This window comes from Olea europaea, unplaced genomic scaffold (genome assembly GCF_002742605.1).
Source record: "Olea europaea var. sylvestris unplaced genomic scaffold, O_europaea_v1 scaffold69, whole genome shotgun sequence".
Classification (NCBI taxonomy): domain Eukaryota; kingdom Viridiplantae; phylum Streptophyta; class Magnoliopsida; order Lamiales; family Oleaceae; genus Olea; species Olea europaea.
Window position 1 is genome coordinate 1,197,123 of NW_019265290.1, and position 26,310 is coordinate 1,223,432.

The window sequence follows — 26,310 nt, forward strand, 5'->3', positions numbered from 1 at the left end:
GGATTTTGGACAGTGCATGAGCATGTTAGCTTATTTTCCAAAGTTTGTTAGAACAATAGTAATTTATAAGTAACTTAACTTACTTTCAAGAATAGCCAAATATGCTTAGTGGCTCCCATTATCTTGAACGGATCTTACCTGGGATCGCAAATCCTAAATTTATATATGAAGAGCGGATCTATTGTATCAGTGTCTATAATTCATTTCTTCTGTACTGAGACATGGCCCAGACTCCTACGAGAGGCAGCAGTGTGGAATTTTTCATGAGAAAAGCCTAACAAAAGCAAGATTTAGGTTACTGACAAAGAGGAAAACTAAAGCAAGGGAGCTTAAGAAAATTATCCAATAGCACACACCCTAAATTTTCTATACAAGTTCATGAAATTTAGAAGATTTCGTACATACAGGTTTATAGTACACAAGTTCATATATTCATCGAAAATCTACTTGAACATTCTTTCACTACCAAAGGGATCCATCCACCAATCACTAATTCACAGTCGATGTTCCTTCAATATTTGCATAGCCATTCGCCAAAAACCAATCAAAAAAATCACCAAAAAGGGAATAGGATCCTACAGAAAACAGATTCAAATTGAGTTACGGGGCTCTATTGATGAAGCCACATTGATAGCAAAGAAATTATGGGTATAAAAAAACTTATCGAATTTACCTTAGTATATGCTGCTCCCAAACTTCTTAGAACCACATTTTAAAACTGAACTTACTATAAAAGCTTAGCTAGCTACAAATAGAAAGCTTCCCTGTCCATTCATCAGCCAGCCCGTAATCAAGACTAATTTCCCTCATAGACAGGATATTCTCCATAGCGAACACCATAAGGTAAGGAAAAGATGCATTATTATGATCATACATCACAAGCTGTACAAAAACATTTGGAGTTGAACAATGGCTCATGTAACATGCTACGTTCCTCATTCTACATACATCCATGGAAAATTCCAAAGGGATTGATGGATGTGCTAGATGAACATAGTCAGAGAATATTTGTGATAAATCACCCCCATTCCGCCCATCTCTTAGCAAAACAATTCCGGTGAACCAAATAATCAACATTCATTGTAAAAGTCTGGGCTCGCTCTTGTGTGAGAACAACTCCCGTGTAGTCACATATAAAAGAACCAGCTTGGATCAAGTCCAAGGACCTCACTCCCCAACCCGTTTCCCTTGACCTAAACACTTCAAATCGGTGCCTAATCCCATTTTGACTCACACGATTCCAACAAGTAGGAGGGCAGTGAAAATTTATTCCACACTCAAAAACCAACGGTTTTTCCCTTACCAAAATCCCATCCATGTCATATACAAACTCGCAACCATTTTTCTCTATGCAAACGCAATCGTTCAAACACCCTTCCACGCATCCACATCCCATCCCATTCCCATATTTATGCACGTATCTAGGGAAAACTATTGTAGTAAGATATTCATAATAAATAGGGTCACGATCTCCATCAATGTTATTAAACAAAAAGACCAGCATGTTCTCCCTATTTCTCGACAAATTAAGTGTAACATAACCTTTAGGCCGAATCTCCAATGGCCGAAACCTAAGATTCTTTGCAAACTTCATTACCTCACTTCGCATTTTCACCTGGTTTCTAATCTAAACAAGCTTGAATTTATAAACCCTAAATCCCGATTTCCCAACATCAAACCAAGTATCAGTTATCCTATTTATGTTGGTTAATGAATTTTAATCATGAAATTAATTTTCCTTTGAAGATTAAAACCATGTAAATAAGGATTTTCGTGACCTTGAGATCATTGGGTTATAAAAATATCACACATAGAAAAGGGAGATGATAACCTTTGAAGGAGCTATTAATAGCCTAGCCAATTGCTTCCTCCCTTAGATCTTCTCCCTTATTCTCCACTAGGTGTATTTCCATTTTGGGGAAAGTGAAAAATGGCTAACCATAATTCTCATATAAAATATCTCAATAAAGGGCAAATTTATAATGCCCTATTAGGGTTTGAAAATTACACAAATTTCCTTGTACTTTATTGTAGTAGACAAATTAAGTCACACACCTTTTATTGGAGCTAAGAGAGGGACCTAACCGGACTCACATTACCCAAGCTCAAATAGATATTTTCAATTTAGTCAACTCTTGACCAATTGGGATACATCTATTAATCCCGACTTATACTACCAAAAAATCGAGATTTCACTCTCGAGTCGAGTGATAGTTATAGAAGCAAATTATGATTCGATAACAATATCCTCTAATTATCGTTCTACAAGTCAATCCCCATTTGACCGTCAATATTTTGAAACTGCAAAATGATCGTTTTGCCCTTCAACATGTATTACCCTCTAAGTCCCGTTTTCATACGGCAAATTTGTTGCGATCAAATCACAATGTAAAATCCAACAATCTCATCGTTGACCTACTGAGCTCAGATTCAATTTGCCTAGAAAAATATCTTAATGATCATCTCATTTCAATGATTAATGGATTACACTATTGTAGTATATGATCTCTAATTGTTTCGGCCCGATTCCCAAATCATCAAGATCAATCTTCTATTTAAAACTTCACTCATTGGTACCTCAAAGAACTTGAACTAGAAATCAAAAGTACATTACTCACTTAGGATTTAGGTGACCTGTTTGATAATCAAGTAGAGTCTCATTTTAAACGGTTACAAATGAGTCATCTACGCGATCCCGTTCAATGTGTATTGAAACACATTATTGTTCCTATTTTAAGATCTAGACAAATCTTAATAAGAACAATACAATCTTATCAACATAAAGCGTCCAACTTTATGAACCAATTGTGAACGACATAATTTTGATCACATCACAAATTGTGTCTTAATATACCTGATCTATCAAGCATACAATTTGTGACATCCTATATGATCATAAAACCTTAGACAATCACTTCGAATTATAACACGCAAATAAATAAACGTCAATTCATAATATGATTTTATGGAACAGTACTCGAAAAATGGCCATCAAGCTAACAATCTCCCACTTACCCTTCTTAGAGTATGTCTGACATAGCAAGAATACTCATTCCCTTAAGATGTCAATCAAAAGTCTTAGCTGGTAAGGTCTTAGTGAACGAATCCGCAAGATTATCTGCTGATGCAACTTACTAACTGTCACGTCTCCTCAATGGACAATTTCTCTAACAATGTGATATTTTCTCGCGATGTGCTTGCCACGCTGATGACTCTTGGGTTTTTTAGCATTGGCAACCGCCCCACTATTATCGCAATAAAGCGTTATGGGCCCCATTGTCAAAGGTACCACATCAAGGTCCAAAAGAAACTTCTTGAACCATACAGCTTCTTTAGCAGCTTCACAAGCCACTACATATTCTGCCTCCATGGTGGAATCAGTAATACAAGATTGCTTGATACTCTTCCATACTATAGCTCCACCTTCCAGTGCAAATACTGATCCTGATGTAGACTTCCTAGAGTCACGATCGGATTGAAAATCGGAATCAGTATATCCAATAGGATTTAGATCATGTCCTGAATAGATAAGCATATAATCTCTCATTCTCCGAAAATACTTGAGTTTATGCTTTACCGCTACCCAATGTTCTAATCTTGGATTAGACTGATAACAACTAACAATACCCACAGCATAACAAATATCCGGTCTAGTGCAAAGCATAACATACATGAGACTTCCCACAGCCAAAGCACAAGGAACCTCTCTCATGTAATCTATCTTCGTTGCATTCTTGGGAAAATGCTCTTTAGATAGAGGAATTCCATCTCTAAAAAGAAGTTGTCCCTTTTTGAAATTCTGCATTGTAAATCTGGACAATATTTTGTCAATATATGAAGTTTGGGATAATGCAATCTTTATTTTTTTCCTATCTCGCAAGATACGGATTCCTAAAACATAACTAGCTTCTCCTAAGTCCTTCATATCAAACTGTTGACAACCATTTCTTTACAGATGACAATGTCCCTACATCATTGCCAATGAGTAGAATGTCATCTACATAATGAATCAGAAAAACTACTTTCTTCACTTGTACACACAAGGTTCATTCAGATTTTTCTCAAAATCATAGGTCTTGATGGTTTGATCAAATCTTACATTCTAAGATCTGGACGCTTACTTGAGTTCATAAATGGACTTCTGCAACTTGCATAACTTTCTTTTCATGGCCTTCTTTCACAAACCCTTTAGGTCGCATCATGTAAATAGTCTCCTCAAGACGTCCATTTAAAAATGCTGTCTTGATATCCATTTGTTAAACCTCATAATCATAATGAGTGGCAATGGATAAAAGAACTCGAATAGATTTAAGCATGGCAACTGGTGAGAAGGTTTCGTCATAGTAGATGCCTTCTCTTTGGGTAAAACCCTTTGCCACTAGCCTTGCTTTGAAGGTTCCAATCTTCCCATCTATACCTCTTTTCCTTTTATAGACCCACTTGCATCCTATAGGCTTTACCCCATTATGTGCGTCTACAAGATCCCAAACCTTGTTGGAATACATAGATTCCATTTCTGAGTTCATGGCTAATTTCCATGATTCAAAGTCTATATCCTTCATTGCTTCCTTAAACGAAGTGGGATCTTCTTCTTACTCAGTAGAGATCCCCTGATAGGATTCTCCATAGAGCAAGTACCTAGAAGGTGGTCTCACAACCCTCCCACTACGAGTAATGGTTGAAGGTGCCTATTTGTCCAGTCTGACCAAAGGTCATTCCCCTCTTCCCACTGCTTGATCCTGTCCTTGGTTAGGAACAACATCCTCATTATCCCCATTTGAAGGGACATGTGGAGATACAACAATGGGTGCCTCGTTCTCTACTACCTTTGGTTCTATTTGCCTATGAGGCCCTGTGGGCATCACTTGCTCACTTGCTTATCTTAATTTCATCTTATCCGTCTTTCCCTTTAGCACATGTACTGGATATCTCCATGTCCGAATGTGGTGTAAATTGGGCTTGCGCCCATTCCACAATTCAAGAGGTGTCTTGAGAACTAACTTAGATGGTACCAAATTCAAGATATAAATGGTTGTTTGTAGTGCATACCCCAAAAGGATATAGGCAATGAGGAATAACTCATCATTGATCTTACAATATCTAAAAGAGTTCGATTTCTTCTTTTCGAGACACCATTCTGTTGGGGAGTTCTTGGTGTACTCAATTGGGATAAATCACATTATCCGATAAATAGACCTTAAACTCTTAGGATAGATACTCGTCACCTCAATCAGATCGAAGGGCCTTAATACTCTTACCTAATTGTTTCTCAACTTCCATCCGAAACTCCTTGAATTTCTCCAAAGCTTCGAAATTGTGAGACATAAAGTATATGTATCCAAATCTAGAGTAATCATCTGTGAAGGTGATGAAGTACTCATATCTTCCTCTAGTCCGAGTACTAATAGGTCCACAAACATCGGAATGTACTAATTCTAAAACCTCTTTAGCTCTTAATCCCTTAGCCTTAAAAGGCCTCTTGGTCATCTTTCCTTCTATACAAGATTCACAAATTGGTATTGATTCCACCTCTAACTCATTTAAAGGACCATCCTTTACCAATCTTTAAATCCTATTTAGATTGATATAACACAATCTAAGATGTCATAAGATAGTATTAGACGACCTCTTTCTTTTCTTAGCAGTAGTAGTGTTATGTATAGAGCCAATCAAAGGACTTACGACATAAAGACTATTAACCATATGACCTGAACATATAACAGAATTATTCAACTTAATAACCACCGTAGAACGAGTAAAAAATTTCAAATAACCAACATGATATAAAAGTGCAACGAAAATCAAGTTCCGTGTAAGTTCGGGAACATAATAACAGTCATCTACTATCAAATGCCTACGATTCTCAAAACATAAAGTAAAAGTGCCAAAAGCTTTGGCAGATACCACTGCTCCTGTACCAACCCTAAGGGCGTACTTCCCTTCACTGAGATGCTTGGTTTCCTGGAACTACAAAGAATTGCAAACATGATTAGTGGCTCCAGAATCTACAATCCAGATATTAGTATAATCAACCACTAAGCATGACTCAATGAATAGGGCATTATTGTCTTTACCTTGCTTTCCCTTAGCTAGGTAATACAGGCAATTTCTCTTCCAATGACCCTTTTGTCTACAAATAAAACACTTTCCCTTTGGTTTCCCATCAGTAGTAGATTTCTTCCCCTTTGACTTGCTATCTGAATTTTTGTTTGATCTCTTCCTCTTCTTTTCTCCTTTGCTACCAAAAGGGTTAGAATGAGAAGGTCCGGCTGTAACAGTCAAAGCACTTCCACTTCTAGCCTTTAGAACATATTCAGCATTTTGGAGCACTTTCATTAATTTCATCAAGACATGTCCATCTTGTGTAGATTATAATCAACTATAAATTGTGAGAACATCTCAGGAAGAGTTTCAAAGACCATGTCAATCTACGTCTCGAAATCAATTTCAGCTTCTAAAACCTCCGTAGTATTGAAGTGACCAATCATGGTTAACATATGGTCCCTTACAGATGCGCCTGATTTCATGCGTGTGTTCATGATTGCCCTAATGGAGGCTTGCCTAACTTGTCGGCTTCTATATCCAAACATCTCTTGAAAGCTTTCCATTATGTCAAAAGCAGTTTCCATATTCTGATGTTTCTGTTGTAATACATTTGACATGGATGCCAAAATATAACAACGGGCCATCTCATCAGAATGATGCCACTTTTATATGCAGCCTTTTGAGATTCCATAGAGTCATCTTGATATGAATCAAGGCACGTCTACTACCGAAGCGAGTCAAGCGACGAGTTACGGAAAGGATCCATTGATAGTCGAAGGCGGACCGATGACGCGATCGAGGACGAAGCGAGTGAAAGAAGCGATGGGATTGCTTGTCAAGCAAACGATCGATGAAACAATGTTCGGGAGGTCAAATGCAACAAGTTTCATGTTGGGGTCGAAGGCCAAAGGAACTTGGATCAACAAGATAAAAGCAGACGAAGGCAGCACGGAGTTGGTCTATGCGACCGCAGGCTCAACGGCCTATGCGGCCGCATAGAAGGCCACCGAAACTACATGTGGCTGGCTGGAGTGATCTATGCGACCGCATAGAAATGATCCAAGTTCCTTTGGCTCAATTTTAGTCAATTCATTTTTTTTTTTTTTTTTGCCGAATCTTCTAATGTTGGTAGAACTCTTGTGAAATCAAAATATTACCATATTTTGATTAATTTGGACGTTTTTTATGCCATAGTATAAATAGAAAACTCTTTTCATTATGTAAAGAAAAACTCTTTTTGCTGAAATTAATACAGAGAGAGAAATTTTCTTTCAATCGATTGTTCTTCATTGGACAAACTTAGAACTTATCAAGAATCGATTTCTTGTGGTGTTCTTGACGTCGGATTGTGGGTTTCATTGATTGTAATCGAGGGGTTTCAGATTCTTCGCTAATCTGAGGTTTCGTGGTTCGATTATTGGGGTTCAAGATCCAAAACCGGATTAGTATTGGCGTTCTTGGGTTTCGCATCAATCTAATTGTGGGTTTCGTAGTTCCATTGCTACAGGGTTCGCATCAGTTGGTATCAGAGCTTTGGCTCCAATTTAATCAGGTTATATCTTTGTTTTTTTTAATTCCTTTCAATTCCTTATGTTCTTGTGTCCAGAAGGTTTTCTTGATTCTTTGATCCAAAAAGTGTCAAAAAGAATATTCATATTCTGTTTTCCGGGGTCAATTTTCGCCCAAATTCGTTTTCGTTTTCTGCGTTGGTTTTGTTATTGAATTCCGGATCTTAAAAAAAAAGTTACAGTTCATCCGTACAGTCATAAAAAAAAATTGTTACATATTATTGATCCGTCAAATACCAACAATTTTTTTTATTCAATATCGTTTCTCAGTTGCCTGGACACATTGATTCATTCCATTCCTTCAATTCAAAGTCAAAGTTTTAGAAGTTTCCTTGAGTCCTTTTGTTACAATTCTTTGAATCACATCCGGTTTGAGAATTCTACAAGATTGATTGATTGATTGAGTTCGTTGATTGTCCTTAGAAGCAATTGTTGAAAGAACTGAGTGGTAAAAGGCAGAGAGGTGAGCTCAATAGAGTGTAAAAGCCATTGTGTGTTTTCGAGTGACTTTGGTGAGATAGTTAAATAAAATTTTAGTGTTAGGATGTCAGAAAGGACAGAATCAAACTCAAGCCGACAAGGCAACAATAACAACGCATCGGAGGATTTGGTGCAAATGTTTCAAAGGGCGTTTGGAGATATGAGAGAACGGTTGGAGAAGCAAGAGGCTTGGATGAATAGGTTAGATACATCGGTGGCCAATCTTAGTCGGGGGCATCGAGTGGATGTGTCCAATGCCAGAGGACCGGATAGAGGGGAGCCTAGGAGGGAAAGGCGAGAAGAGTATGGATATGGAAGTGAACTGGGCGAAGATGAATTTCACGGTGTTGAGATGGGAAGGATGAGGAAGAGAGGCGATAGGTTCGACAGACGGGGTCGGAATGATCGTGGGAAGGAGTTGGATGGAAATCTAGGAAATATAAAGATGACCATTCCTTCATTCAAAGGAAGGAGTGATCCCGAAGCATATCTGGAGTGGGAGAGAAAGGTTGAGATGATCTTCGAATGTTATAATTATTCAGAGGGAAGAAGGTGAAGTTAGCGGTTTTAGAGTTCAGTGACTATGCCATTTCATGGTGGGACCAAGTGGTTACTTCACAACGTAGGAGTGGGGGAAGACCAGTTAGCACTTGGGAAGAATTGAAGTCATTGATGAGAAAGAGGTTTGTTCCTAGCCACTATTACCGAGATATCCATCAAAAACTGCAAGGCCTATATCAAGGGTCAAAAAGTGTAGAAGATTACCATAAGGAGATGGAAATACTCATGATTAAGGCTAATGTGGTGGAGGATCAAGAGGCTACCATGGCACGATTTTTGAATGGTTTGAATAGGGAAATTGCCAATGTAGTAGAGTTGCAACATTATATGGAGTTGGAAGACATGTTGCATGTGGCTATGAAGGTGGAGAGACAGTTGAAGAGGAAAGGGACAGCTAGGCAACCGATAGGAACTTCGAGTGCAAATCCATCTTGGAAACCGGGATGGAACAACAACAACAACAACAACAATAAGGTTGATAAAGCTATACCTAAGGGTAGGAATGAATGGAAAAAAGGAAAAGAGGAAAGTGCTAGCAAAACAGCACCCAAAACTGATTCACAACCATCAAGAAACTGAGACATCAAGTGTTTCAGATGTTTGGGGTCCGGGCACATCGCTTCTCAATGCGCAAATAAACGGGTAATGGTGTTGTTGGATAATGGAGAAGTGGTGAGTGAAAGTGAAGGCGAGTATGATGACATGCCTACATTGGAGGACGTTGAAAAGGAAGAAAAATTGGAGTTTGCTGTTGGAGAATCGTTGGTGTCACGGAGAGCTCTTAACACTCAAGTCAAAGTGGATGATTCGGAGCAGCAGCGAGAAAATATCTTCCATACACGTTTTTACGTCAACGATAAGGTATGTAGCATGATAATTGATGGTGGGAGTTGCACGAATGTAGCTAGCACAACTATAGTTGAGAAATTAGGACTAGCATTGTTAAGACACCCTAGGCCTTATAAGTTACAATGGTTGAATGATAGTAGGGAAGTTAAGGTGAATCGAAGGGTCCTAATTAATTTTTCGATTGGAAGTTATAGTCACAAAGTAGTTTGTGATGTGGTGCCTATGCATGTGGGACATATATTGTTAGGAAGACCATGGCAATATGATAGAAGGGTCACACATGATGGGTATAGGAATCGATATAGCTTTGTCAAGGATGGGAAGACTATTACTCTTGCTCCATTATCACCTGCACAAGTTTATGGAGATCAACTCAAGCTGAAAAGTGAGGAAGACGAGAGAATAAGAGAGTCTGGAAAAAGGAGAGGCAATAGTGAAACCATCGATAAGAGAGAAAATAGTGAGGTGGCTAAGAGTGGAGAAAAGAGAGAGGAGCCACATGAGGGGAAAGAAAAGGAGTTAGCTGAGCGGAGAGAAAAGCCAAAGGTCAACTTCTATGCAAAGGAGAGTGAGTTGAAAAAGGCTATGAGTGAAAGTAGACAAATGATATTGTTAGTGTACAAGGAGTCCCTCTTCAATCTTGAGGATTCTAACACATCCCTCCCTAGTTTGGTTAAATCTTTATTGCAGGAGGTCGACGATGTGTTTCCCGAGGAGATGCCAAGTGGATTGCCACCAATCAGAGGCATCGAGCACCAGATTAACTTTGGACCCGGAGCTGTCATACCTAATCGACCAGCTTACCGAAGCAATCCCGAGGAGACGAAGGAGCTTCAGAAGCAAGTGGAGGAGTTGATGAGCAAAGGTTATGTCAGGGAGAGCATGAGTCCATGTGTTGTACCTATTTTGTTGGTACCTAAGAAGGACGGGACTTGGAGAATGTACGTGGATTGCCGAGCTATCAACAATATCACGGTAAAGTATCGTCACCCAATACCTAGGTTAGATGATATGCTTGATAAGTTGCATGGGGCTTGCATTTTTAGTAAAATTGATCTTAAGAGTGGGTATTATCAAATTCGCATGCGGGAGGGTGATGAATGGAAAACGGCATTTAAAACTAAGTATGGGTTGTATGAATGGTTAGTTATGCCATTTGGACTCACTAATGCACCGAGCACTTTTATGCGTTTAATGAACCATGTTTTGCGTGCTTTTATTGGGAAATTTGTTGTGGTTTACTTTGATGACATCTTAATCTATAGCAAAACCCTAGATGAGCATTTAGAGCATTTAAATTGTGTGCTTGTTGTATTACGAAAGGAACAACTATACGCCAATTTTAAAAAGTGTACATTTTGCATGGATAGAGTTGTTTTCCTAGAATTTGTGGTTAGTGCTAATGGGGTAGAAGTTGATGAAGAAAAGATAAAAGCTATAAAAGAATGGCCAACACCTAAGACTATAACTGAAGTTAGAAGTTTTCATGGATTGGTTAATTTTTATAGGAGGTTTGTAAGAGATTTTAGCACCATCACCACACCGTTGACTGAAATAGTAAAGAAGAGTGTAGGTTTCCATTGGGGAGAATCACAGGAAGTTGCATTTAACATGATTGAGGATAAGCTATGTAAAGCACTTGTTTTAGCATTACCTAATTTTGATAAAACATTCGAGGTTGAGTGTGATGCATCAGGGATAGGTATAGGAGCAGTATTAATACAGGAAAGTAGGCCTATTGCTTACTTTAGTGAAAAGTTGAGTGCAGCAGCATTGAACTATCCGACATATGACAAAGAGTTGTATTCACTTGTTCGATCTTTGGAGACTTGGCAGCACTACTTATGGCCAAAGGAATTCGTGATACACACCGATCATGAATCTTTGAAGCATTTGAGAGGTCAAGGTAAGTTGAACAAAAGACATGCGAGATGGATGGAGTTTATTGAGACTTTTCCATACGTCATCAAGTACAAACAAGGTAATGAAAACATAGTTGCTGATGCATTGTCTCGAAGGTACGTGCTTTTAAATTCATTAAGTACTAGATTACTTGGTTTTGAGCATATTAAAAGCACGTATGAAACTGATAGTGATTTTTCTGATATATATGCTTCATGTGACAAATGTGCATTTGATAAATTCTATAGGCATGAAGGATATCTGTTTAAGGAAAATAAGTTGTGCATTCCTAATTGTTCTTTGCGTGAATTATTGGTAAGGGAAGCACATGAGGGTGGTTTAATGGGACACTTTGGGGTTCAAAAGACTTTAGACATGTTAGGAGAACATTTTTATTGGCCTAGAATACGACATGACGTAGAGCAAATATGTGGAAAGTGCATAACTTATAAAAAGGCTAAGTCTAAGGTTCAACCTCATGGATTGTATACTCCTTTGCCTGTGCCTAGTGAACCATGGGTAGACATATCTATGGATTTTGTGTTAGGTTTGCCTAGGACAAAGAGGGGTAGGGATTCAATATTTGTAGTGGTCGATAGGTTTAGTAAGATGGCGCACTTTATACCATGTCATAAAACTGACGATGCTACTAATATTGCGGACTTGTTCTTTAAGGAAATAGTACGTTTACATGGAGTACCTAAGAGTATAGTGTCAGATAGAGATGTGAAATTTTTGAGTCATTTTTGGCGTGTTTTGTGGAATAAGTTAGGAACTAAGTTATTATTTTCTACAACTTGTCACCCACAAACAGATGGTCAAACTGAGGTGGTAAATCGAACTATGACACAATTGCTTAGGACAATGATCAATAAAAATTTGAAATCATGGGAAGAGTGTTTACCATTCATAGAGTTTGCATCTAATCGAGCCATCCATTCTACTACATTTTCTCCTTTTGAGATTGTTTATGGTTTTAATCCACTAACACCTATGGATTTAATACCTTTACCTGTGCATGAACGAGGTAGCTTGGATGGGAAACGCTTGGCTGGAGTGATCTATGCGACCGCATAGAAATGATCTATGCGGCCGCATAGATCAAAAAGTGGGAAAAAATTCATTTTTTTTAATTTTTGCCGAATCTTCTAATGTTGGTAGAACTCTTGTGAAATCAAAATATTACCATATTTTGATTAATTTGGACGTTTTTTATGCCATAGTATAAATAGGAAACTCTTTTCATTATGTAAAGAAAAACTTTTTTTACTGAAATTAATACAGAGAGAGAAATTTTCTTTCAATCGATTGTTCTTCATTGGACAAACTTAGAACTTATCAAGAATCGATTTCTTGTGGCGTTCTTGACGTCGGATTGTGGGTTTCATTGATTGTAATCAAGGGGTTTCAGATTCTTCGCTAATCTGAGGTTTCGTGGTTCGATTATTGAGGTTCAAGATCCAAAACCGGATTAGTATTGGCGTTCTTGGGTTTCACATCAATCTAGTTGTGGGTTTCGTAGTTTCCATTGCTACGGGGTTCGCATCACATCTTTAGGGGTTTCGGGACAAATTTCATCCAACACAAATTTGTGTTTTTCAACAGTAAGAACAATATTAAAATTCATTTTCCAGTCAACATAGTTTTCTCCAACAAGTTGATTTTTGTTAAGTATTACTGATAATGGATTAAGCGATATTTTTCTGTAAAATTAACGATTCACGTATTAATAAAATGAGCAATAATCTTTGTATGATGCATGTATATGAATATGCAAATATAGACCCAAAACTATATTTGTAATAAAAAACCTTAAACCCTTACAACTTTTAACACGTTCTCTATAGGAGGTCAATATAGTTGTTGGCAAGGTTGGGACCTCCCACCCATTTTATTGAGTTAGGCATCTCATGCCACAAAAAAATGAAGATTGATTATTATTTGGCCTATGAATAATTTTGTTAAAATCTTCTATAGGAAATCTCCCAAAAATATTCATATATAAGTGTAATAACCTTTGTCAATGATTTTAAAATATCCGAAATATAGAAGATGTCGTCTATAAGATGATCATCTCATTATTTCATTTTTAAAGAAATTCTATTACTAGATCCAATTTCAATTAATCTAAAATAACGTAGTTTTCCTATAAGTTTTCCTATAGGGAGACCGAAATAATTAGATACCAAACATATATATTTTAATAACAAATTGGATGACGAAGGAGACCGTAGATTTATACATACCTATAAATCCTCTCCAACTTATTATTTTGCACTGTTAAATTTTCACTTAATTAGTCTGCCAAATATAAACAATTATAATGGCACTAATTATATAAAATATTTTTCAACCACCTCTAATTAATTTAGAGTGATAAAAAAATTTTAATGTAAATGTGCTTCATTTAATCTACATGACATGCGATAATAATTAAACATTCATCTATCCATAAAGTAGTAAAAGTAATAATTAAATGAATAATTATCACTAATGGTCCATCCTAAGAATTTAAATTACAACACGGATAAAAAGAATTACATTGGGCCACATCCCAGCCCAATTCTTCAATCTTCTTTGTAGTCCATTTCATGTAACATGAAAATATGGTTAATTTAATTTTTAGGCCCAAAACTTAAAACAAACAAGGCCATTATCCAACAACATTGGCCTAAGTATCAAAGAGAGGCCCAAAAAATCCAAATTACCCTAATTTTCAAACCCTAACAAGAAAATACACTTCCACCAAAACACACACTACTTCGGCAACCCAAAAAAGGCCACCACGGCGCCGACGACAACGCCGCCATCGGCAGGGAACCCTCCGGCTACCTTGAGGCAACAGCACAAGCTGCTGCTAGTTCCAGCAGCAGCTATGGCTGCTCCGGTGCCTTTGGTGTTTCTTGATTTTATTTCTTGCATTTTGTCATTCCTTCCTCTCCATTGAAAATACAGTAACATAGTTTACATTTCTTCCTCAAATATACAAGTGTGAAAATGAAGAAAAATTACAAAAAAAACCTTAGTGCCTTATGGCTTACAATGTGTCTAGATAACAACTATAACAAATGAAATACAATAGGAAGTAAAAAGGACTTCTAGGGCCAAAAGTAATTATGAATGTATCAACAATAAGTTTAAACATATTTAAAGTATAAACATGTCAAAATCAAATAACCTAACACCACCCAACTAAAATGCATATTACACTAGGATTTAAAAAAAAAAAATTAATCCTACTCAAGGCTTACAATAACCTTGGCTCTGATACCATTTGTTGGTTAATGAATTTTAATCATCACAATAGGAAATTAATTTTTCTTTGAAAATTAAAACCATGCAAATAAGAATTTTAGTAACCTTGATATCATTAGATTATAAAATCCTCACACATAGAAAGGGGATATGATAACCTTTTGAAGGATTTATTAATGGCCTAACCAATTGTTTCCTCTTTTAAATCTTTTTCCTTGTTCTCCACTAGGTGTATTTCTTTTTTGGGAAAATTCAAAAGTGGCTAACCCTAATTCTCATATAAAATATGCCAATAAAGTACATATTTATAATATCCTATTAGGGTGTGAAAATTGCACAAAATTTTTTGGACTTTATTGTAATAGACCAATTAAGTCACACACCTTTTATTGGAGCTAAGAGAGGAGCCTAATCGGACTCAATGACCCAAGCTCCAATAGATATTTTCAATTTGGTCAACTCTTGACCAATCGAGATACATCTATTAATCCCGACTTATTCTATCAAAAAATTGAGATTGCACCCTCGAGTCGAGTGATAGTTATAGGAGCAAATTATGATCCAATAACAATATCCTCTAATTATCGTTCCACAAGTCAACCCCCATTTGACCATCAATATATTGAAATTGGCAAAATGACCGTTTTACCCTTCAACATGTATTATCCTCTAAATCTCATTTTCATATGGCAAATTCGTTGTGATCAAATCACAATATAAAGTCCAACGATCTTATCATCGACCTACTGAGCTCAGATTCAATTTGCCTAGGAAAATACCTTAGAGTCACGATCGTCTCATCTCAATGATTAATGGATTCTACTATTGTAAGTATATGATCTCTAATTATTTCGGCCTGATTCCCAAAGCACCGAGATCAATCTTCTATTTAAAACTTCACTCATTGGTACCTCAAAGAACTTGAACTAGCAATCAAAGGTACATTACTCACTTAGGATTTAGGTGACCTATTTGATAATCAAATAGAGTCTCATTTTAAACGGTCACAAATGAGTCATCTATGCAGTCTCGTTCAATGTGCATCGAAACACATTATTATTCATATTTCAAGATCTCGACAAATCTTAATAAGAACAATATAATCTTATCAACATAAAGCGTCCAACTTTATTAACCAATTGTGAAAGACATAATTTTGATTATATCACAAATTGTGTCTTACTATACCCGATCCATCGAGCATACAATTTGTGACATCCTATATGATCATAGAACCTTAGACAATCACTTCAAATTATAACACGCAAATAAACGAATGTCAATTCATAATGTGATTTTACAAAAAACTACACGAAGAATGGACATCAAGTTAACAATATAAGCCATCATAAACGTAAACTTTCTCACTAGCACTACCTTCATACCTAAAACCTCGAATAACCCTTACCTCCACATCGTAATGCATGCTCCTCTCCATTACCAAATTGTCAAATTCCAATTTATGATGAACAGCCTGCCTGTTATGCTTGCCATGCCCACCATGCCCGGTGTAAATTATCACGTCACCGGCATCTTCAACGTCCTCGTAACCCCTGGAAACAATAATGCTAGTTGCAATAGGTTCGCCATTCAAGCTCTGCCCAGCCGTGACAAAATCAATTCCGGCCTGCGTCTGCCCATGCAACCCCAGGACGCACAACTCCATCCTGAAAAAGAGAATATCACCAATTGAAACTACAGGGATATTGCCAACTAGCCTCTTGTCACAATTCAACCATAAACCATGCTGTTTCATAAGCGTAGCTGCCTTCAAATCCCCACGCGTTCTCTTCTGAGGTGGCACTGTACCTCGACGGTGCTTCTCGTCCTCTGCAATGGAGAAGACCCGCAGGGAGTCGTATAGCATCCGGGTCCGGCGAGTCAAGTCCAGGAAACGACGCCGATTCCCAGGCTTGAGATCAGTTACACGGAATAGATTGGAGGAGCGTCGACAGATGTATTGGCGAGCTCCCTGCGCTGGTACAGCGAAATTTGACAGGTAAATTTCTGAGTTTTTGACAGGAACAATATTGGTTCTAGAATCGGGGTAGGCTAGTTCCACCATCAGGGCCCAGCAAGCGGGGGAATTCTGTTCCGAGGCTGTGTTTCATTCCAGCAGCAACATTATATGGTTCAAACCGCCTTGTTCCATCCGGCGCGCCTCCATCACTAGTATAGTGGAGGACCTGGAGGTGTTATTTGTATTGCAATAATGAATAAATGTACAAAAATAATGAGCAGACCAGCCCACTTTTATTTTATATATGGGTTCATTTCATAATGTATTTTAGTTTTGACTAAAGAAGCGCGCTCCTGTTAGTGTAACATAGGTGTCTTTCTCGATTCATGGGTGGGATAAATGCCCATATCGTTTCTTATAATTGTCTTTCTCGTACTGTGTAAACGAACTTCAAGTCTTAATTGTGTACTCATATTTCGAAGAGCTCAGAAATGCAGTGAAATTCGGAGCGTAAATTGGGGGTCGGAAGGGGTTGTAGAAAGGGGGAAGTGTTTGTCAATGGGTTCAATTTTTGGTAAGATTCTGGAATAAGAGGAAGTAGATCCAGGGTAATGATTCAGGTCTTCAAATGGTAGTACGGAAGAACCCATTAGCACTTCTCTATTTTGTTTGTGTTAGAGAGAGAGAAATTGTTGAAGGTGAGTTCCAGTGACACAGCATTGAAAATGGAGGTGGAGAGAGTAGGACTGAGATATGTAACATGCAAAGTGGACTTGTTAAGAAGAGCCCAGAAATTGTGCAATTGAGGACTTAATAATGGGTTAAAATCAATTTTAGTCCCGAATATTAAGTAAAATTTCATGATATTCACTCAAATTTATAGTTAAAGTTTTGGATTAATTACAAAGTATCACCAATCTTTGGACAAAGTGGCAATCATCTCACAAACTAATTTGTTGTCTTGTAAACAAATTGAAGACCTGTTCATGATTTCTGTCAGTTGCACTAAGCGCGTCATTTCAATATGATAAACAAAATACCTCACTTAATTTATCCATTAAATTGGACAGAAATTGTCTAATGGGACAAAGTTTTTTAATTTCTTAAATGTTGGGTTGAAAACTTTACAAAAAATAGTCAGGACTACATCAGTACTTTGAAGAAAGATAGGGGACTAAATTAGAAAATTATCCTTCAATTTTGAGTTGGGTCATTAATAATTTCTTCACATAAATTAATGTTACTTTATATAAGAGTCACTAAAAAAGAGTTATATTTAACAGTAAAATTAAATTGAATTTGAGATAAAAACAAATTGAATGACTAAAATAAAAATTTGCTCGAAGTTGAATGATCTGTAGTGGATTTTACCCACTAGTTGGTGCACTATTTGCAAAATTGCCCTTCGATTACTATTTTTTGGATTTTCTTTATTTTCCTTTGACAATCTTTTCTTTATATTTTGGTGCTTACCTTTTGACCTTTTTACATGTTAGTGCTTAGTACAGTACCTAATGGATGTTGGGATTTTGGATGAGTAGCCACCGTATGTATGTTAACCATAAAAGTAGAATAATTTAATTTAGCATTAATAATTAAAAAAAAAATCAATACTGTTGAACACCAATTTAGGCGACAGAATATTATGCATCCTACTAATCAACCATAATTTTTTGTATTTAATTTAAGCTGTAATTTGTGCGACCATTGCTGTTCCGTAAACTGATGTTAAACAACGATAAATAGTATTACTCATAAAAATATGTTTTAATGTAGTGTTAAATATGCTTGACTAACATTAACAACACAATACAGTTGGCTGTCAATGAATTTTGTTTTGATCAGTTGGCTGTCCATGAATTTTATTTATCCAACAATTTTTAATGAAATAAATAAACTAATAAATTTAAATTACCTAAAAATAATAATTAAATGAAGCAATGATCATCAAAATTCCATTTATGATCATAATGACATCATTATCCATGATTTTGAAGAAAATCAATATATGTTGATCAAAGTTAATACGTTATTAGCATCTCCATTAGCAATTATTGATGTAAATGTGATCCGTGATGTCGTCGGTAATCATCAACGATGTTATAATCGTCAATTGTTGACAAAAACTCAGTGTCATTGAGGATTCTTATTTTTAAGTTTTAGGTGTGTGATAATGTAGTAACGAATTATATATTCTTTAATTTTTTATTATGATCCTATCCTTGAGCATTACGAGAACTACTCATGGCTATACTACCTTTCATAATGTCGCTATGTGAGATAGTTTTGATATAGTTCTTATTTGTTTTTAATCAATTATCCAATTGCGAGAAATGACTCGCCAATCAATTCGAGAGTGTCCTTTTTATGTATTTCATACATAGATAGTATGAATGTCACCTAATTTGTTAGTTGTCCAATTGTATAATAATCACATCTTTCAATTAGTTGTGGCTCAATGAATTTAAGGTTCTCAAGCAAATAATAATAATAATAATAATAATAATAATAATAATAATAATAATAATAATAATAAAGGGCCCTTTTAGAAAATTAGTAGCAGCAGCAGGAGCAAGAAAATGGTCTAATTGTCAATGGTTTTGACGACAATCAATGCAACTCGGAGATTACAACAAAATTATTATCAATGCATTCTATTATCATCGGCTCATCTCCATCCATTATTACCTATCACAATATCCTCAATGATGTCATGGAAAATCACCAACAATGTTGCTATCGCAAACCATCGACGGAGAAGCTATTGGTGTCAAGACGATTGTTTCTTTAATTTTTAGTTTTTCTGTAACTTATAGACAAAATAATTTATTGGTAACTTGAGATATATTTTGTTTATGATCTTAGGGCTGAAGACGTCACAAATCAATTTGGGGAGGAGGTGCTCGCCAATATACTTCCTCCCATGATGTTGCGGCCTTGTATAATGTTGATACGTGATTTGTCTTTTTTATTAATTACTCAACTGCGATCAATACCCTCATTAACCAATAACTTAGTGGCTTTCATATGTATTCTCTACATAGATAATATGGACAAGAATAACTATATTAATTGTCAAATGGTATTTTTGTTATGATTTTGATAAAAATCAACTTTTAATATTGATTCAAACAAAATACTGTCGCGTATTATCGATGCATACCTATCCACGATTATTAATTACAGTAGTGTCGATGATGTTATTAGCAATCATTGATGGAGATTCAATCGCTGATCGTTGATCGAAAAGTTGTTGATGATCCCAAACACACATACAATATATAATGAAGCACAAATACAAGTTTTGAGAAATTTAGGATGACTAAGCAACTTTATCATTTTCTAGGGATCTCATGCTAATAGTCCCAATAATTGGAAATGCAAATTTTATACGAAATTACATTTTTATAATTATTTTGGATATCTATCAAATTAATTAACGAACTCTTAGATATAAAAGTGTTTTGATAAAACTTTAAAATTTGCATATATCCACACTAGAATCTTATGCTCATGTAGTTAGGATTTTTCTTAAATTTGAATTTCAAGCATCATACGATTGTTTTTTTTTTTTTTTAAAGTTCAACTAAAATTTAAATTAAGAGACCTATTAGATTCTAATTAAGTAATTAATACTAGTGTAATCACAACTATTTAATAATCCTACTCTCCACGCCAAATCACGGAAAATTCAGAGAGAGGGAGAGAAAAAGGAAACGTGAGAAAAGAGAAAATAAATGAAAATGAATAAAAGTTTTTCAGCATGTTCAAGATCCAATACTAAGAATTTTTAATTCTAAGTAGTTCAAGTATACAAACAATTTAACAAATAAGGTATGAATTTATATATGTGCGAAGTGGTTATGGTATTTTATTTTTTTAATGCTATAAATTAAGTAATTTCTTTGCTATTATGTGATCCAACATAACAGCAAGAAGGATTTTGCGGGTAATACTTTAGGGTATTATGTAAATCTACATAGAAACCAGTCATAAGACTAGAATCTCTAAAAGGAGATTGATAATGGGTGTAACTTAACTGAGAATGAGACGGTCCAATTTATAGTTGTAATGCCTCATACTTGTTTCTTGTGATTATCATATCTAATTGTATTAAATTCATAAATATTATATTTGGTGTTTACTCACATAATTATTTTCCTCGTGACTAACTATGTTCTTTTAGCGGAATGCAACTTGGATGTCATGAACGATAGATGTATATACTAATTGTATTATGATGGGTTTATAAAGTTATTAAGTTCGAATTTAATTATATGATACATAATATATTTATTTTATTATGTGCTTATGACGAGTCTTGCATTTGAATTCAACCTAGATATCAAATATTACATTTGTGTGTAATTCGATAAAAATTTATAATGTTGGACAATATAATCCTATTTTAGTTAGTAGAACTAATTTAAGGATTTAAATAAATTAATAATATAAATTTGGCGTCTTATTAATTAGTTAGCATTAATTATACCTAATTAGATGTCATTAGATTAGAAATAAGGATTGCCCATAGCCCCATATATATACTATTGCAAACTAGGTTACAAAATCACTTTGAAGCTGCTGTCGACTCAGGTTTGCATCCTCAAGTAGGTTCAATTTTAATTTTAAATTCTTTACAGGTTTTATTTCCAGTTCAAAATTTAATAACAATTATAATAAACCACTGTTTGGTACAACTAAAAATCTAAATTTTTAATCTAAATCAAAACCAATAATCAATTTTAACTACATATTTTATGGACCGCACAGTTTGTAAACCACACATTTCATCAACTTCTATCAAAATATACTAAAAAACTTATTTTAATCCCCACCAAATAAGGACTAAATAAATTTAACTGAGTGTAACATAGTTTCGACTCAAGTGATGTTTAAGAATATGGTTGAAATCCTAAATAAATGGAAATGACTTTGAAGTCTTTTTGGTACCTTTCACAATGTCGCTATCTGAGATAGTTTTGATATAGTTTTTATTTGTTTTTAATCAATTATCCAATTGCGAGAAATGACTCGCCAACTAATTCGAGAGTGTCCTTTTTATGTATTTCCTACATAGATAGTATGAATGTCAGCTAGTTTGTTAGTTGTCCAATTGTATAAATATCACATCTTTCAATTAGTTGTGGTTCAATCAATTAAAGGTTCTAAAGCAAATAATAGTAGTAGTAGTAGCAACAGTAGCAGCAGCAATTAGCAGCAGTAGTAGAAGTAGCAGCAGTAGTAGTAGCAGTAGCAATAATAATAATAATAATAATAATAATAATAATAATAATAATAATAATAAGGGCGCTTTTAGAAAATAATAATAATAGTATTAGCAGGAGCAGCAAGAACAACAACTAAACAGAGAAAATGGTCTAATTGTCAATGGTTTTGACGAAAATCAATGCATCTCGGAGATTCCAACAAAATTATTATCAATACATTCTATTATCATCAACTCACCTCCATTCATTATTAACTATCACAATATCCTCAATGATGTCATGGAAAATCACCAACAATGTTGCTATCGCAAACCATCGACGGAGAAGCTATTGGTGTCAAGACGATTGTTTCTTTAATTTTTAGTTTTTCTGTAACTTATAGACAAAATAATTCATTGGTAACTTGTGATATTTTTTGTTTATGATCTTAGTGCTGAAGACGTCACAAATCAATTTGGGTAGGAGGTGCTCGCCAATATACTTCCTCCCATGATGTTGCGGCCTTGTATAATGTTGATACGTGATTTGTTTTTTTTTTTTTTTTAATTAATTACTCAACTGCGATCAATACCCTCATTAACCAATAACGTAGTGGCTTTCATATGTATTCCCCACATAGATAATATGGACAAGAATAACTATATTAATTGTCAAATGGTATTATTGTTATGATTTTGATAAAAATCAACTTTTAATATTGATTCAAACAAAATAATGTCGCGTATTATCGACGCATACCTATCCATGATTATTAATTACAGTAGTGTCATGATGTTATTAGCAATCATTGATGGAGATTCAATCGCTGATCGTAGATCGAAAAGTTGTTGATGACCCCAAACCCACATACAATATACAATTAAGCACAAATACAAGTTTTGAATAATTTAGGATAACTAAGCAACTTTATCATTTTCTAGGGATCTCATGATAATAGTCCTAATAATTGGAAATGCAAATTTTACACGAAATTACGTTTTAATAATTATTTCGGATATCTATCAAATTAATGAAATAATTATTGAACTCTTAGATATAAAAGTGTTTTGATAAAACTTTAAAATTTGCATATATCCACACTAGAATCTTATGCTCATAAAATTTAAATTAAGAGACCTATTAGATTCTAATTAAGTAATTAATACTAGTGTAATCACAACTATTTAATAATCCTACACTCCACGCCAAATCACGGCAAATTCAGAGAGAGGGAGAGAAAAAGGAAACGTGAGAAAAGAGAAAATAAATGAAAATGAATAAAAGTTTTTCAGCATGTTCAAGAGCCATAGTAAGAATTTGTAATTCTAAGTAGTTCAAGTATACAAACAATTTAACAAACAAGGTATGTTATATATGTGCCAAGTGGTTATGGTATTTTCTCTTTTTACTGTTATAAATTAAGTAATTTATTTGCTATTATATGATCCAACATAACGGTAAGAAGGATTTTGTGGATAATACTATAGGGTATTATGTAAATCTACAAAGAAACCAGTCATAGGATTAGAATCCCTAAAAGGAGATTGAGAATGGGTGTGACTTAATTGAGAATGAGACGGTCCAATTTATAGTTGTAATGCCTCATACTTGTTTCTTGTGATTATCATATCTAATTGTACTAAATTCATTAATATTATATTTGTTGTTTACTCACATAATTATTTTCCTCATAACTAATTATATTCTTATAGCGGAATGCACCTTGGATGCTCTAGACGATCGACATACCTATTAATTGTATTACGATGGGTTTATAAAGTTATTAAGTTCGAATTTAATTATATGATACATAATATATTTATTTTATTATGTGCTTATGACTAGTCTTGCTTTTGAATTCAACCTAGATATCAAGTTAAAATATTTTCCCTTTTCAATATTACATTTGTATGTAATTAGATAAAAATTTATAATGTTGGACAATATAATCCTATTTTAGTTATTAGAACTAATATAAGGATTTAAATAAATTAATAATATAAATTTGGCATCTTATTAATTAATTAACATTAATTATGCCTAATTAGATGTCATTAGATTAAAAATAAGGATTGCCCATATATATACTATTGCAAACTAGGTTACACAATCACTTTGAAGCTGCTGTCGACTCAGGTTTGCATCCTCAAGTAGGTATCCAAAATTTTGATTCTGTTTTACATTTACCTTTAGTCAAATTATGATTCATGATAACGGGCTAACTAAAATTTTTTGTTGAATCAGTCTTGAATTCCAATACAAACAAATACATGCATAAATTATTGTAAATGGGTTGCGATATTTTTAGCCCACTTATTACTTATGGTCCAATTTTGCCAGCCCAAGTAAACTGGGTCCTTTGATCCAATTAAATGAAGATTCTGGAATAGTTGAAAGCGTGTTTTATTTTTGAGCATAGGTGCGTTTTAAATGGATGGCTGACACTTGGTGTAATCTGGACCGTTGGATCAACTGATTGATCGTATTTCATTTAAAAAGACTTTTCATTCTAGGGTTAGGGCAGATCGCATTATTTTGTATACCTCTCGTCTTCTTTGTGTTTTTCTCTGAAATTCTCTCTGTAAATTTCATCTTCTGGATGATCTGTGTAATCTCTTTTTGAAATTATGATGTACTGAGTGTAGTGTATTCTTTGTGAGTGTTTTGTAAAGAAAGAGATCAGAGTTTGAGAGGTTCTTTGTGTCGAACCTTTGTGATTCAGATCTATAACATTCTTGTCCATTTTAAGGGCTTTCTTAGTGGATTTGAGCTAAATCATTAGGGATGCTCAACGGGGATTAGGCGTTAGCAGCTGTCGTCGAACCTCGGGGTTACGGTCAAAAAATCTTGTGTTCTTATTTTTTTACGATTTTTACTTTCTGTTTACAAACCAAAATCGTTTTTACTTAGGAAGTTTGTGTCTGGGACCTATAGTGGTATCAGAGCATTTGGAAAATCTTTTATACGAACTGTGTTTGAGATGCTGTGTTCAAAGAAAATCTCAAATTTGAATTTTTTACTTTTCTGTTCTTGAAAATCTTTGGGTCTTTTTCAAAAATAAATAAATAAAAGGAGCTGGTTCTTGATGTTTCTGAGTACCCTATTTTTATATACTTGTAGTACTTGTGAGATCTTGGTACTTAATTGTTTTTGAAAAACCTAGGGTTTCTTCGAATCTCCCCTAACTCTACCTCTGTCTAGGGGTCCTTGAGAGAACCCTAGAAACTTTGGAGATTAGGGCTTCCATTTAAGAAACTGACATTTTTTTAAAAATTCTTGAAATACGTTTTTTCTAATTCTATTGTTAATCTGCTGTATATACTGTTATTTGAACTGATACTCGAATGTTGGTCTATTCAGGAACTATAATTTCTTTAGTCTGAGATTATTCTTCTTCGAAGGTATATCTGTTTCCTTCATTTAACTGGTAGCTTACTGTGTGTAAGTCTATATGTCTTTGTGACTTATTCTTGAATATTAAACAAACTGTGAAATTAGAATAATTTCTAACATATATCACTGTGATATTTGCTACTGTCTTGAACCTTATGGATTAGTTCATTGAACTGCATACCTGTATACTAATTTTATCTCATATTGTAAAGTGATAACTGTATACGTAAACTGCATGTATTGAATTCACATTGCTTATTGAGTATAAACATATGTAAGATTATCAATCTGTTGTATACTGTTGTTTCTTTCAAATCTTGAGTCCCTGTATAAAATAAATTGATGTGTGTGATACTTTTTATCTTGACTCTGAAATTCTTGGGAATAATTGTTACACTCCTACACACGATGGCCACCAAAGTTGATGTTCCTATGTGGGATGGCAAAGGAGACTTTAGTCTCTGGCGTCAGAAAATAAAAGCACTGTTAATGCAATTAAAATGTGTGAAATCTATTGATGAGTCTTGGCCTGAAACCTTATGTGAAGCTAGGAGAATTGAACAAGATGAATTGGCATGGAGTACCTTATTTTTGCACTTATCTGATTCTGTGATTAGAAAGTTAGGTGACACTGATACTGCACCTGAACTATGGGAAGCCTTAGAGAAACAATATCTGACTAAAACCCTGCCAAATAAGTGATTTCTATGGAAACAATTCTTCAATCATAAGTTTGACCCTAGTGTTGACTTAGAAGAAAACATGGATAGGTTCAATAAGATTACACAGGACCTTATAAACTGTGGTGAGAAAATCTTAAGTGATCAAAAGGTAGTTTGTCTACTTGATGCACTGGGTGATAGATATAAGGATATAAGGAATGCCTTAGAATATGGTAGGGATGATCTAACTGTTGATATAATTCATAATTCCCTAAAGAATAGGGAACTTGAGTTAAGATCAGAACATAAAGACGCCCTTAGTGCTGAAACTTCTCTACCTAGTCCTAAGACTAAGTGCAAATGGGTTAGTAATTTTAGTTAGGCTAAACGCGGCAAGAATATTCAGAAGAAGAAATGGGGAAATA

The 26,310-nt window shown here is 34.9% G+C and overlaps 1 pseudogene; it reads right to left on the reverse strand.

Annotated features, from left to right (window-relative positions):
- Window positions 1–741: 741 nt before the first annotated feature.
- On the reverse strand, window positions 742–16,725 carry LOC111390553 (annotated as a pseudogene).
- Window positions 16,726–26,310: the final 9,585 nt, after the last annotated feature.